This window comes from Oncorhynchus masou, chromosome 14, assembly GCF_036934945.1.
Source record: "Oncorhynchus masou masou isolate Uvic2021 chromosome 14, UVic_Omas_1.1, whole genome shotgun sequence".
Lineage (NCBI taxonomy): Eukaryota > Metazoa > Chordata > Actinopteri > Salmoniformes > Salmonidae > Oncorhynchus > Oncorhynchus masou.
In genome coordinates, this window is record NC_088225.1 from 935,585 (window position 1) to 947,872 (window position 12,288).

The window sequence follows — 12,288 nt, forward strand, 5'->3', positions numbered from 1 at the left end:
GAATCCCTGCATCAGGGGTACATTCAGCCCTCCATTTCTCCCGTCTCCTCGAGTTCATTTTAGGTAAAGAAGAAGGGATGTTTGCGCCTGTGCATTAATTATCGAGGTCTCAATAAAATCATAATGAAGTATAGTTAAGTATAGTGAAAACATGGTGTGAAATGTTCCAAAAACATGTTTGCAAATGATTTCACGTGAAATTACACTTACACATGTGAAGTGTCCCAAGAACACATGTTTTCACACGTGAACAACAAATCAACAAGACACAAGTACATTTAATAACCATCAGGGGACTTTTTGAGTTTCAGGAAGGAAGGAACATAAATAGAGGTAGTTATATTTCACTGAACACTTCCCTGTCTTTGTCACACACATGCAGTATCTGTTTCACCTCAGATGAAAGCATATCACAATAAATAAATGGTGTACTATATCCTTTGAATGGCACCATGTGTGTATCTATAGTTGTGAGCTGCGTTTGTGCTTCTGTCAGCACCAGTTGGAGACAGGGGCATGTACGGCTTTCTCCTGCAGCAGGGGTTGGAGTTGTGTGGCCAATCTCTGAGGGGGAATGAGACCGAGTGTGGGAGGGGGGCCCTACCGACCATGGTGGGGGCCGTGAGGGGTGAGGCAACCTCTCATTGTCTGTGTTGGAGGGCTATTGAACATGTACAATCCCAGAAGCGATGTTAGTTGTGAATTGATATGAGGGCCTAAAAAGTCATTTGAGTGATGCTTACCGTCGGACTCTGGGATCTATTGACGTCATAGCAAGGACAGGGGTTCAGATTTGGGTAGAGCTGGTGGTCAAACAGGGCGAGGGGACTGACTGTGCTTTCGTTCTATGGAATCCTATACCAATACAAAGAAAGCAAAGATATCTGATTGACAGAAAGTAAAGTTACACTGATAAAACAGTGAACATTAATGTCTTTTCTTCTTTGCAATGAATATGAAGTACTCTCTCTCACCTGAGGCTGTAGTAGGTGCATTTCTGGTAGCGTCCTCTCATACTCTGAAGAGGCTGAAGAGGAGCGGGACATCATGGGGGACCGAGGGGTCTCACAGACCATGGGAGAGGAGGAGGGGAAGGCTTATTTTTTTGCTAAACCCGTCGAAGGCCTGTGTTAAACCACAGCGAAGAGTCGTGGGTTGATTTGTTTTATTTAAGCTATCTTACTGTATACACTATATACTGGCTTATTCAGTGGTTCTCTTGGTTTACCTTCTCAGTCATTCCAAGTTTAGATCTATCAACATTGTCATCGTCCCCACCTGCAGATGGAGAGGGCCTCAGAAGAGTGCCATATTTCTTGGGAGGAACTGGAGGGCGGCGAACAGGACGGGAGTTCAAACGGGGACTCTGATAGTCTGTTAGGGAGCCAGTCTGATTGGAGGTCTGTCAAAACAGTTCACAAATCATTTAGCAACAACAATTGGAACATTAACTGCAAAACAAAGTGAGCCAGACTAGAAAGGGAAGAATGAGAGGGGAAAAAGAGGAAGAGGCCCCGGCTTCTGCACAGCAGCATCTTCTACGCTGGTTCTGACAGGAAAACTGAGAGAGAGTGTTGTTGACTCACCTGGGTATCCATCACATTGCTGTAGCTTCAGGAGAGGCCTGGAAAGCCTGGGTTCTGTCTCTTGTCCAGGGGCTCTGAGTGGGACATATACTGGGGTAATGTTGGCTGAGTCTAGATTTGGTACACAGATTGACTTCTTCCTGTTAGACTTAGCTGAGACACAAATCACAAAGTCACGATTATGTGCAGTTAAACGGTATATAGACTGTTAAGGTGTCATAGAGCTTTGGGCCAGTAATGGAAAGGTTGCTGGTTTGAATACCTGAGACGACAAGGTAAAACACAAATGTAAAAAATCTGCCACAGTGCCCTTGAGCAAGGCACTTAACCCTAATTGTTCCAGGCGCGCTGTACAATGGTGACTCTACTCCCTGCGGGTGTTTCTCAGTGGAAGTTGGGATATGCCAAAAATAATAAATACATTTCCATTACACACTTTTGTGTATCAAGACAAATACAAGCACCTTCCCAAAATAGTATTATTATTATAATATGAATAATAAGTACTTACTGTTACAGCCCATTAGTATGAATTAAATGATAATGTAGCTATTGTGACCAACCAGAGTTTTGAAACTCAGGTCTCCTCCATACGACAGTATAAGGTACATTTCTTCATGTCTTTAAATCATAAATTTTTAGTGCTGTCATGGCAATTGAGTATGGGGAAGAGGTTAGTGCTGTCCTGCATTTGAACTTGGCTTCTACTCACCTGGGGCTCTGACATCTGAGGCCGTAGGTCACCAGCAGTCACAAAGTTTGGCCGAAAGGGGGGCCGGCTCCTTGACCTGGCAGAATCTGGTGTCTGGCTATTTCATGGGCTTCCATTGTCCCTATAATTCTATCAATTGCAATGCAAAAATATTTAACACTGTCAAAGAAGGATTTGAAAAATTGGCCATTTTCCTTCTGGCATCATCCTTACCATTGATATGCGTTTTCTTCTTGGCTGTCTGAATCCACCTGCAAGGATGGGAGGTCATAGGACCCGATGGCAGTGGACGACTTCACCAAGAATGACTTCCTGGGAGGTATAGGAGGCTAGGGGCAGAATGATGGGAAACCACTACACCTAATACATCAAATCACTGCAAAATCTCGCTTTTCTTTTTACATGGCAAATATCCAGTGAGAGCTTTGTTTTGAAATGTTGCACTTCCCCCTTGATATCAAGTCTACTGTGTGAGGAAGATCCAAGACTCAGAAATACAAGATACATCTAACTATGAGCGATGACAAATACGTTTAGCTATAATGTGGGTTAAGGCTTTAGTCTCACACTGAAAGTGGGCGCTGCTTTAATGATAACACAACAACCAACCAATGAAAAGGATATCCAACCATTTTCACAACATTCCCTTTTGGAAATGGTAGGGCGATATACACTACCATTCAAAAGTTTGGGGTCACTTAGAAATGTGCTTGTTTTTGAAAGAAAAACATTTTTTTGCCCATTAAAATAACATCAAATTGATCAGAAATACAGTGTAGACATGGTTAATGTTGTAAATGACTTTTAGCTGGAATGGCTGATTTTCATTTCTACATTTTATCTGTGATCCCAAATCAAATTGAATATTTTATAAGTTACAAGCTAAGACAATATTTGATTTCATGATATTATTTTGTCTTTACACATCTTTTCACTACTGGCCACATCCCTTCAAGTACTGAGCAAATGTCAAAATGTATGAAATTCACTGAATTTGCATTGTGAATGTCGCTTTAATGGATACTAGATATGACCTATTGTGATCCATACACATGTGACATGCAAAGTTCAAGTGTTATACTAAGTAGTTAATGTTGAGCCCAGTCTGTCACTCACAGGTGTGGTCTGAATATTCCCTTTTGATTGCACAAATGTTCCCATTTGTTCACTCTGCTATAAAATAATTTTTTTTCAGAATTACTGCAACAGATATATGTTAAATATTTAAGAGGCAAAGGCCTGCGGCTACAGCCTACTAACAAATGACCAGCCAGGCCACCACAAACATCTGCAGTACACTCCTCTCCCCACCCCCAGTTACTTACACACATACAATTCAAGGAAGATCAGTTTGTCTCTGTGAATGTTTTGTCCTCTGACAAATCAACTGTAAGTTTCGGTGTTCCTCAAGGTTCCGTTTTAGGACCACTATTGATTTCACTATATATTTTACCTCTTGAGGATGTCATTCGAAAACATAATGTTAACTTTCACTGCTATGCAGATGACACACAGCTGTACATTTCAATGAAACATGGTGAAGACTCAAAATTTCCCTTGCTAGAAGCCTGTGTTTCAGACATAAGGAAGTGGATGGCTGCAAACTTTCTACTTTTAAACTCGGACAAAACAGAGATGCTTGTTCTATGTCCCAAGAAACAAAGAGATCTTCTGTTGAATCTGACAATTACTCTTAATGGTTGTACAGTCGTCTCAAATAAAACTGTGAAGGACCTCGGCGTTACTCTGGACCCTGATCTCTCTTTTGACGAACATATCAAGACTGTTTCAAGGACAGTTTTTTTGCAAAAAAATTGCAAAAATCAGAAACTTTCTGTCCAAAAATGATGCAGAAAAATGTATACATGCTTTTGTTACTTCTAGGTTAGACTACTGCAATGCTCTACTTTCCGGCTACCCGGAGAAAGCACTAAATAAACTTCAGTTAGTGCTAAATACGGCTGCTAGAATCCTGCCTAGAACCAAAAAATTTGATCATATTACTCCAGTGCTAGCCTCCCTACACTGGCTTCCTGTCAAGGCAAGGGCTGATTTCAAGGTTTTACTGCTAACCTACAAAGCATTACATGGGCTTGCTCCTACCTATCTCTCTGATTTGGTCCTGCCGTACATACCTACATGTACACTACGGTTACAAGACGCAGGCCTCCTAATTGTCCCTAGAATTTCTAAGCAAACAGCTGGAGGCAGGGCTTTCTCCTATAGAGCTCCATGTTTATGGAATGGTCTGCCTACCCATGTGAGAGACACAAACTCGGTCTCAACCTTTAAGTCTTTACTGAAGGCTCATCTCTTCAGTGGGTCATATGATTGAGTGTAGTCTGACCCAGGAGTGTGAAGGTGAACAAAAAGGCTCTGGAGAGACGAACCGCCCTTGCTGTATCTGCCTGGCTGGTTCCCCTCTTTCCACTGGGATTCTCTGCCTCTAACCCTATTACAGGGGCTGAGTCACTGGCTTTCTGGTGCTCTTCATGCCGTCCCTAGGAGGGGTGCGTCACTTGAGTGGGTTGAGTCACTGATGTGATCTTCCTGTCTGGGTTGGCGCCCCCCCCTTGGGTTGTGCCGTGGCGGAGATCTTTGTGGGCTATACTCGGCCTCGTCTCAGGATGGTAAGTTGGTGGTTGAAGATATCCCTCTAGTGGTGTGGGGTTATATCCTTCCTGTTTGGCCCTGTCCGGGGATATCATTGGATGGGGCCACAGTGTCTCCTGACATCTCCTGTCTCAGCCTCCAGTATTTATGCTGCAGTAGTTTATGTGTCGGGGGGCTAGGGTCAGTTTGTTATATCTGGGGTACTTCTCCTGTCTTATCCGGTGTCCTGTGTGAAATTAAGCATGCTCTCTCTAATTCTCTCTCTCTTTCTTTCTCTCTCTGGGGACCTGAGCCCTAGGACCATGCCTCAGGACTACCTGGCATGATGACTTCTTGCTGTCCCCAGTCCAACTGGCCATGCTGCTGCTCCAGTTTCAACTGTCCTGCCTGCGGCTATGGAATCCTTACATGTTCACCGGACGTGCTACCTGTCCCAGACCTATTATTTGACCATGCTGGTCATTTATGAACATTTGAACATCTTGGCCATGTTCTGTTATAATCTCCACCCGGCAAAGCCAGAGGAGGACTGGCCACCCCTCATAGCCTGGTTCCTCTCTATGTTTCTTCCTAGGTTTTGGCCTTTCTAGGGAGTTTTTCCTAGCCAACGTGCTTAAACACCTGCATTGCTTGCTGTTTGGGGTTTTAGGCTGGGGTTCTGTACAGCACTTTGAGTATCAGCTGATGTACGAACGGCTATATAAATAAATTGGATTTGATTTTGATTTGAAGATCTAAGTCTATTCACAGTGTCTTAGGGTAGCATTGCTGATCTAGGATCACTGATCAGGTCCCTCCATGTACTGCCTGATTGGATATTGTTGTGTTGAATGTGTAAAATATATATGCAAAGGAACAGTTAGGTAACCATTTACAGTATCTGCAGTGCATTATTAGTCTACTCAGTAAGTAAGCACAAGATCTAGATAAATTAGCTACAGAATGTAATGTAGAAATTTCAGCTTTCTGCAGCAGGTACCCATGGCCGGGCAGCTTAATCATGTATCACTCTAGCTAGCTACTAATAGCTAGCATGAGGGACTAACTTACTTCCACTAGCTAGCATGACTAGCTAGCCAACCTGCTAGACAGTCAGTTAACCAGCTTGCTAGCTAGTCAGCAGTAACATTTGCCGGCTAACGGTAGCCAGCCAGTTGGCGCCAGCCAACTTTTTTTCAGTTGTTGTTGAGTTCCTTCTATTGGCATGCCAACTTCATGATAAGTTAAGCATCTTAGCTAACATTACTATTTTTATCTACCTGGCCGTCACACAACTTTCTCAGTGCTAATGACACTGCAGCTCAACCCAGACGGTAAACATACACCATCCATGAATAATATTATGGGTGAGTATTTCCAGGTATGAACAAAACACATTTGATAAATGTTGTTTTTATTTGTTTTTTGTTAGTCTATTTCCAATTTGGACACCATAAACAAGATAACGAGTTGACACCTGGTTTTCGTTTTGGTTATCAACTAGAAAAATTCTAAAACTATTAGTTTCCTCTTTTTGGCCTTGCCGAGATAAAATGAATTATCCAAAAGCACACAAACCAAGTCTCCTGATGATTCCCATGTTTGGTTAATGATATTTGTCCCTTATGACTCACTGTAGAAGTGGAAGCCTTTTTCACTTCCTCAAAATCACCCGAATTGATACAAACTCAAGAAATCTGTAATTATTTTAGACGTTTTTGCAGAGGATGTTTTAGTTGTGTAATTTTACATCTATCTAAGGTGTTTTGTGCAGTATTTCTTGTGTAGTCTTTTGTAAACAAAGTCGGAGCTGCTGGGCAGGTCTGTCTCACTGTCGATGTTATTGCGCTGGCATCTGTGTGCGTCTTGAATGAAAGGCTGGACGGCAGACCCTGCAGGGAACAATGTCATCTACGAGAAAGCCCTTATCCACCATAATGGCCATGTCAGGGTTGAGTATGGAAATCATTCTAGACTGCTTGAAGATCTCCTTGTCACTCACAGGTCCAGCATACAACGATGACACAAAAGTGACAGCTCCATGTGGTGATGTTCCCAACATGCCCTTAAAGGTACAGTGTGACAAGTAGGAAGAAAACATCTCAATGTGCAGTAGTAGTGAAGATGCTGTCTTGCAGCGGAGTTCAGTGTAGTCAATCACTACCCGGGTGTCTGGATAGTCCTTGAACTCAGGTGGCAGGTGGGTTTTGATGGTTTCCTTGGGGATCCATATCTGTGCTTATCCAATCAGACAGAATAGGAAGTTGGCCCAAGAGATGATAATCCGACTCACTGTCGATTTGTGGATGCTGAACCGATGGGCCAAATCCTTCTGCTTCAGGCCCAGCGACAGATGAGTCATAAACAAGAACTCGTCGATTGATGGTGTAACAGTATAGCTTCAGTCCCTCTCCTCACCCCTACCTGGGGTTGAACCAGGGACCCTCTGCACACATCAACAACTGCCTCCCACGAAGCATCGTTACCCATCGCTCCACGAAAGCTGCCGCCCTTGCAAAGCAAGGGGAACAACTACTTCAAGGTCTCAGAGCGAGTGAATTCACCAATTGAAACGCTATTAGCGCACACCCCGCTAACTAGCTAGCCATTTCACATCGGTTACAATGGCAGTGTCTAAATGTAAAGAAAACCATTTTAGTACAATATAGTCCTTATATTCGGTCCATAACTGTAGCAATATTGATGTTACACAGGAAACAGAAACCAGTTGTCACTTACCTTAGTCGTGCTGGTTGACAACATGCCTAGTAAAGTTTGCTTAACTATATATCTTTGTCTGTTGTGACTACAACACAAAGCATATTGAAACAATAACAAAAAGTAAATGATGTTTAACAATTACAGTAAGATCAAATAATACTCTCTTAAGTATTTCATGAAGTTGTCCCTCTTCTTCGAGTAACACTTGCTTGTGACTCTTATAAACTTGGTCTCTGCTGCCCGCTCAATCAATTGCCAGAAGGCCATCAGGTGGGTGTAGCTTGCAAATCTAAAGACAGACCCAGAGTATTTGAAAACCAAAAAAGCTCATTACTATTATTGCCCATCTTCTCTAAGCATTAAGTAGCACTAGACGTGACCTAGCTGCTATTGTACCCTGTTTTTCTTGTTACTGCAATTCATACTGTAATTCACAGCAGCGATCATCACAGCAGTGAATTTGTTTTAAATGTTCCGTTATTTAACCTGGGAAGTGGACTAAGAACCAAGACTGTAGGAACAACACCTCTTTTTAGGTATCGTCGCCCCCCCCCCCAATTTTTCCCACAACAAAGTAACTCTTGACAAAATGTGTACTACACACCTTTGTGTGTTTGGTGACAGTAAAGTTGTCACAACGTACTGCCACCAGCCACCTTTTTCTGAGCTCTACATCGACCGGGAAACTATGGAAGCTCACAAAATCATTACATTTGGAAGAAACTGAACTCAGAGGCACTGGACAAAGTTCATTAGCACCTCCTTCGCGGGGCTGTAATTTAAACGTAGTCATTGGGAACTATTTCAGTCAAAAATGCATTGACAACAGTTAGTAGCTAGTAAGCTAATGATAAAAACAATAGCAGAAATCATTCCGGAAGTCATCAACCCGGTAGGAAGTAAATTAGAACGTTGGAGGCGGAAAAATGCATAGAGCCTATGGAGAGCAATCACCACAATTGGTCCCCATGTTACCCTGGTTACGACCTATGCTATCACAACCAAGTTAATAAACAGATCACCGACCATTTTGAATCCCACCATACCTTCTCCACTATGCAATCTGGTTTACGAGCTGGTCATGGGTGCACCTCAGCCACGCTCAAGGTCCTAACCGATATCATAACCGCCATCGATAAAGGACAGTACTGTGGCTTTCGACAGCACTGTGGCCACTCTGTCAATCACCGCATTCTTATCAGCAGACTCAATAGCCTTGGCTTCTCAAATGACTGCCTTGTCTGGTTCACCAACTACTTCTCAGATATAATTCAGCGTGTCAAATTGGAGCGCCTGTTGTCCGGACCTCTGGCAGTCTTTATGGGTGTGCCACAGGGTTCAATTCTCGGGCCGACTCTTTTCTCCGTATTTGTCAATGACGTCGCTCTTGCTGCTGGTGATTCTCTGATCCATCTCTACGCAGACGACACCATTCTGTGTACATCTGGCCCTTCTTTGGACACTGTGCTAACAAACCTCCAAACGAGCTTCAACGCCATACAACACTCCTTCCATGGCGTCCAACTGCGTTTAAATGCTAGTAAAACTAAGTGCATGCTCTTCAACCGATTGCTCCTCGCACCCTCCTGTCCGACTAGCATCACTACTTTGGACGGTTCTGACCGAGAATATGTGGATAACTACAAATACCTAGATGTCTGGCTAGACTGTAAACTCTCCTTCCAGACTCACCTTAAGCATCTCCAATCCAAAATTAAATCTAGAATTGGCTTCCTATTTTGCAACAAAGCATCCTTCACTTATGCTGCCAAACATACCCTCGTAAAACTGACTATCCTACTGATCCTCGACTTCGGCGATGTCATTTACAAAATAGCCCCAAACACTCTACTCAGCAAACTTGATTTAGTCTATTACAGTGCCATTCGTTTTGTCACTAAAGCCTCATATACTACCCACCACTGCGACTGGTATGCTCTCATTGGCTGGCCCTCACTACATATCCGTCGCCAAACCTACTGGCTCCAGGTCATCTATAAGTCTTTGCTAGGTAAAGCCCCGCCTTATCTCAGCTCACCGGTCACCATAGCAACACCCACCCAAAGCACGCACTCCAGCAGGTATATTTCACTGGTCATCCCCAAAGCCAACACTTCCTTTGGCCGCCTTTCCTTCCAGTTCTCTGCTTCCAGTGACTGGAACGAATTGCACAAATCTCTGAAGCTGGAGTCTTATATCTCCCTCTCTAACTTTAAGCATCAGCTGTCTGAGCAGCTTACTGTACCTGTACACAGGCAATCTTTTGCACCCTAGTATCTCTACTTGCACATCATCATCTGCACATCTATCACTCCAGTATTAATGTTAAATTGTATTTATTTTTGCCTCTAAGGACTATTTATTGCCTACCTCCATACTTTTCTACATTTGCACACACTGTACATAGATCTTTCTATTTTTCTTTTCTTTTGTGTTATTGACTGTACATTTGTTTATGTGTATCTCTGTGATGTTGTTTTTGTCGCATTGCTTTGCTTTATCTTGACCAGGTCGCACCGAGGTAAAGACAGTTTCAAGATGGATATTCGACGGATATTCAGGCTTTCAAACCTCAATAGCTTTCAAACTACTTGAGCCACAGACTCCAAATAAGTGTCATTATGTTGGATAAGTTGCGCACAACATTGCACAGGTCTAATTTTTATGATTTGGACATTAATTATCTTTCCAAAGCTAATAAACATGTGGAAATGTGAGCAGCATTTTGAATTCCTAGTTGAATTAGTAAACAAAATACTAACTTTTTTTACATTCGAATTTCAATAGCTCATTGGTCATGTGACCTACACAATAGAAGTCTATATACAGTGAGTGCAATTGAAGTAAGATTAGGGAGGTAAAGGCAATAAATAGGCTGTAGTGGCAAAATAATTACAATTTTGCAAATAAACACTGGAGTGATAGATGTGCAGAAGATGAATGTGCAAGTAGAGATCCTGGGGTGCAAAGGAGCAAAAAATAAAAATATATAAATAAAATAACAATATGGGGATGCGGTAGTTGGATGGGCTATTTACAGATGGGCTATTTACAGATGCAATGATCTGTAAGCTGCTCTGATAGCTGAGATGCTTAAAGATAGTGAGGGAGATATGAGTCTCCAGCTTCAGTGATTTTTGCAATTCGTTCCAGTCATTGGCAGCAGAGACCTGGAAGGAAAGGCAGACAAGTGAGGAATTGGCTTTAGGGGTGACCAGTGAAATATACCTGCTGGAGCGCATGCTACGGGTGGGTGCTGCTATGGTGACCAGTGAGCTGAGATAAGGTGGAGCTTTACCTAGCAAGTACTTACAGATGACCTGAAGCCAGTGGGTTTGGCGACGAATATGAAGCGAGGGCCAGCCAAAGAGAGCATACATGTCGCAGTGGTGGGTAGTATATGGGGCTTTGGTGACGCATCCAATTTGCTGACTAGAGTGTTGGAGGCTATTTTGTCAAGGATGGGTAGGATAGTCAGTTTTACGAGGGTATGTTTGGCAGCATGAGTGAAGGATGCTTTTTTTGTGAAATAGGAAGCCAATTCTAGATTTAATTTTGGATTGGAGATGCTTAATATGAGTCTGGAAGGAGAGTTTACAGTCTAGCCAGACACCTAGGTATTTGTAGTTGTCCAGAAGGATGTCTTAATGTACAGTGTATGAAAGTGATGCTATGAAAATGATTCTTTCACCTTATCAAGCTCACTCTGACTGACAAATCACTGCCTATTACTGTGATTAAAAAGAGCATGTGAAACATTGTTTTCATGAGGCCCACCTGTGCGCCTTCCTTAAAGCATCTCTGCTTCGAACACCTCTCCTGTCCTTGATCCATACCACATTCAGCCATTTGCAGATCTTTTCAGTGTCAATGTGAAAGATGGTTATTGCAAGGCTGGAACATTTGTTCACTTCAAAACATGTTTTTAACACCCATGTGAAATAGAGGCCTGTAACACTTACAGATTTAAGTCTAATAGCAAACATCAGAGCGTGCAATATGAAGGTATAGTCAGTCGACATTCTGAACCTTGTTTGAGGTTGGTAGGTCACATGACCAAGGAGCTATTGAAATGTTAAATTTAGACAAATTCATGTAAGATCTTGTGAGATGAAAACGGAAAAACTAAAGGGTGTGCAATATAGAAGGGTAGTCAGTGAACATTCTGAACCTTGTTTGAGTCCAGTTGGTCAAATAACCAATGAGCTATTCAAATTCAAAATGTAAATAAATAATTTAAAATAGTGCGAGATGTAAATCGACAAAAAATAAATGTGTGCAATGTGTATCTATGCCATCGGGTTAGCTCGAAACAGTTTTGAACGTTTTAGGAGTAATGGTTAAATAGCTATTGAAATTTGATTTGTCACTATGTTGACGGTCCCTAACTGCTGTTCGTGGACGTAAGGAAGACTACAGACATATATCCGTGGAATATCCAACCTGAAACTGTCTTTACCTCGGTCCAAGTTGCAGTTGTAAATGAGAACTGATTCTCAACTGGCCTACCTGGTTAAATAAAGGTGAAATAAATAAAAAATCTGCAGCTGAGCAACTCATCCACGACTTTATTTCATCCAGGCTGGACTAATGTAATGCCCCTTTGGTTGGCACATCTCCCTGCAGCAGACTAAAAACTATGGGAGATGGTTTTCAGTTGCGCTGCACCACGGTTGT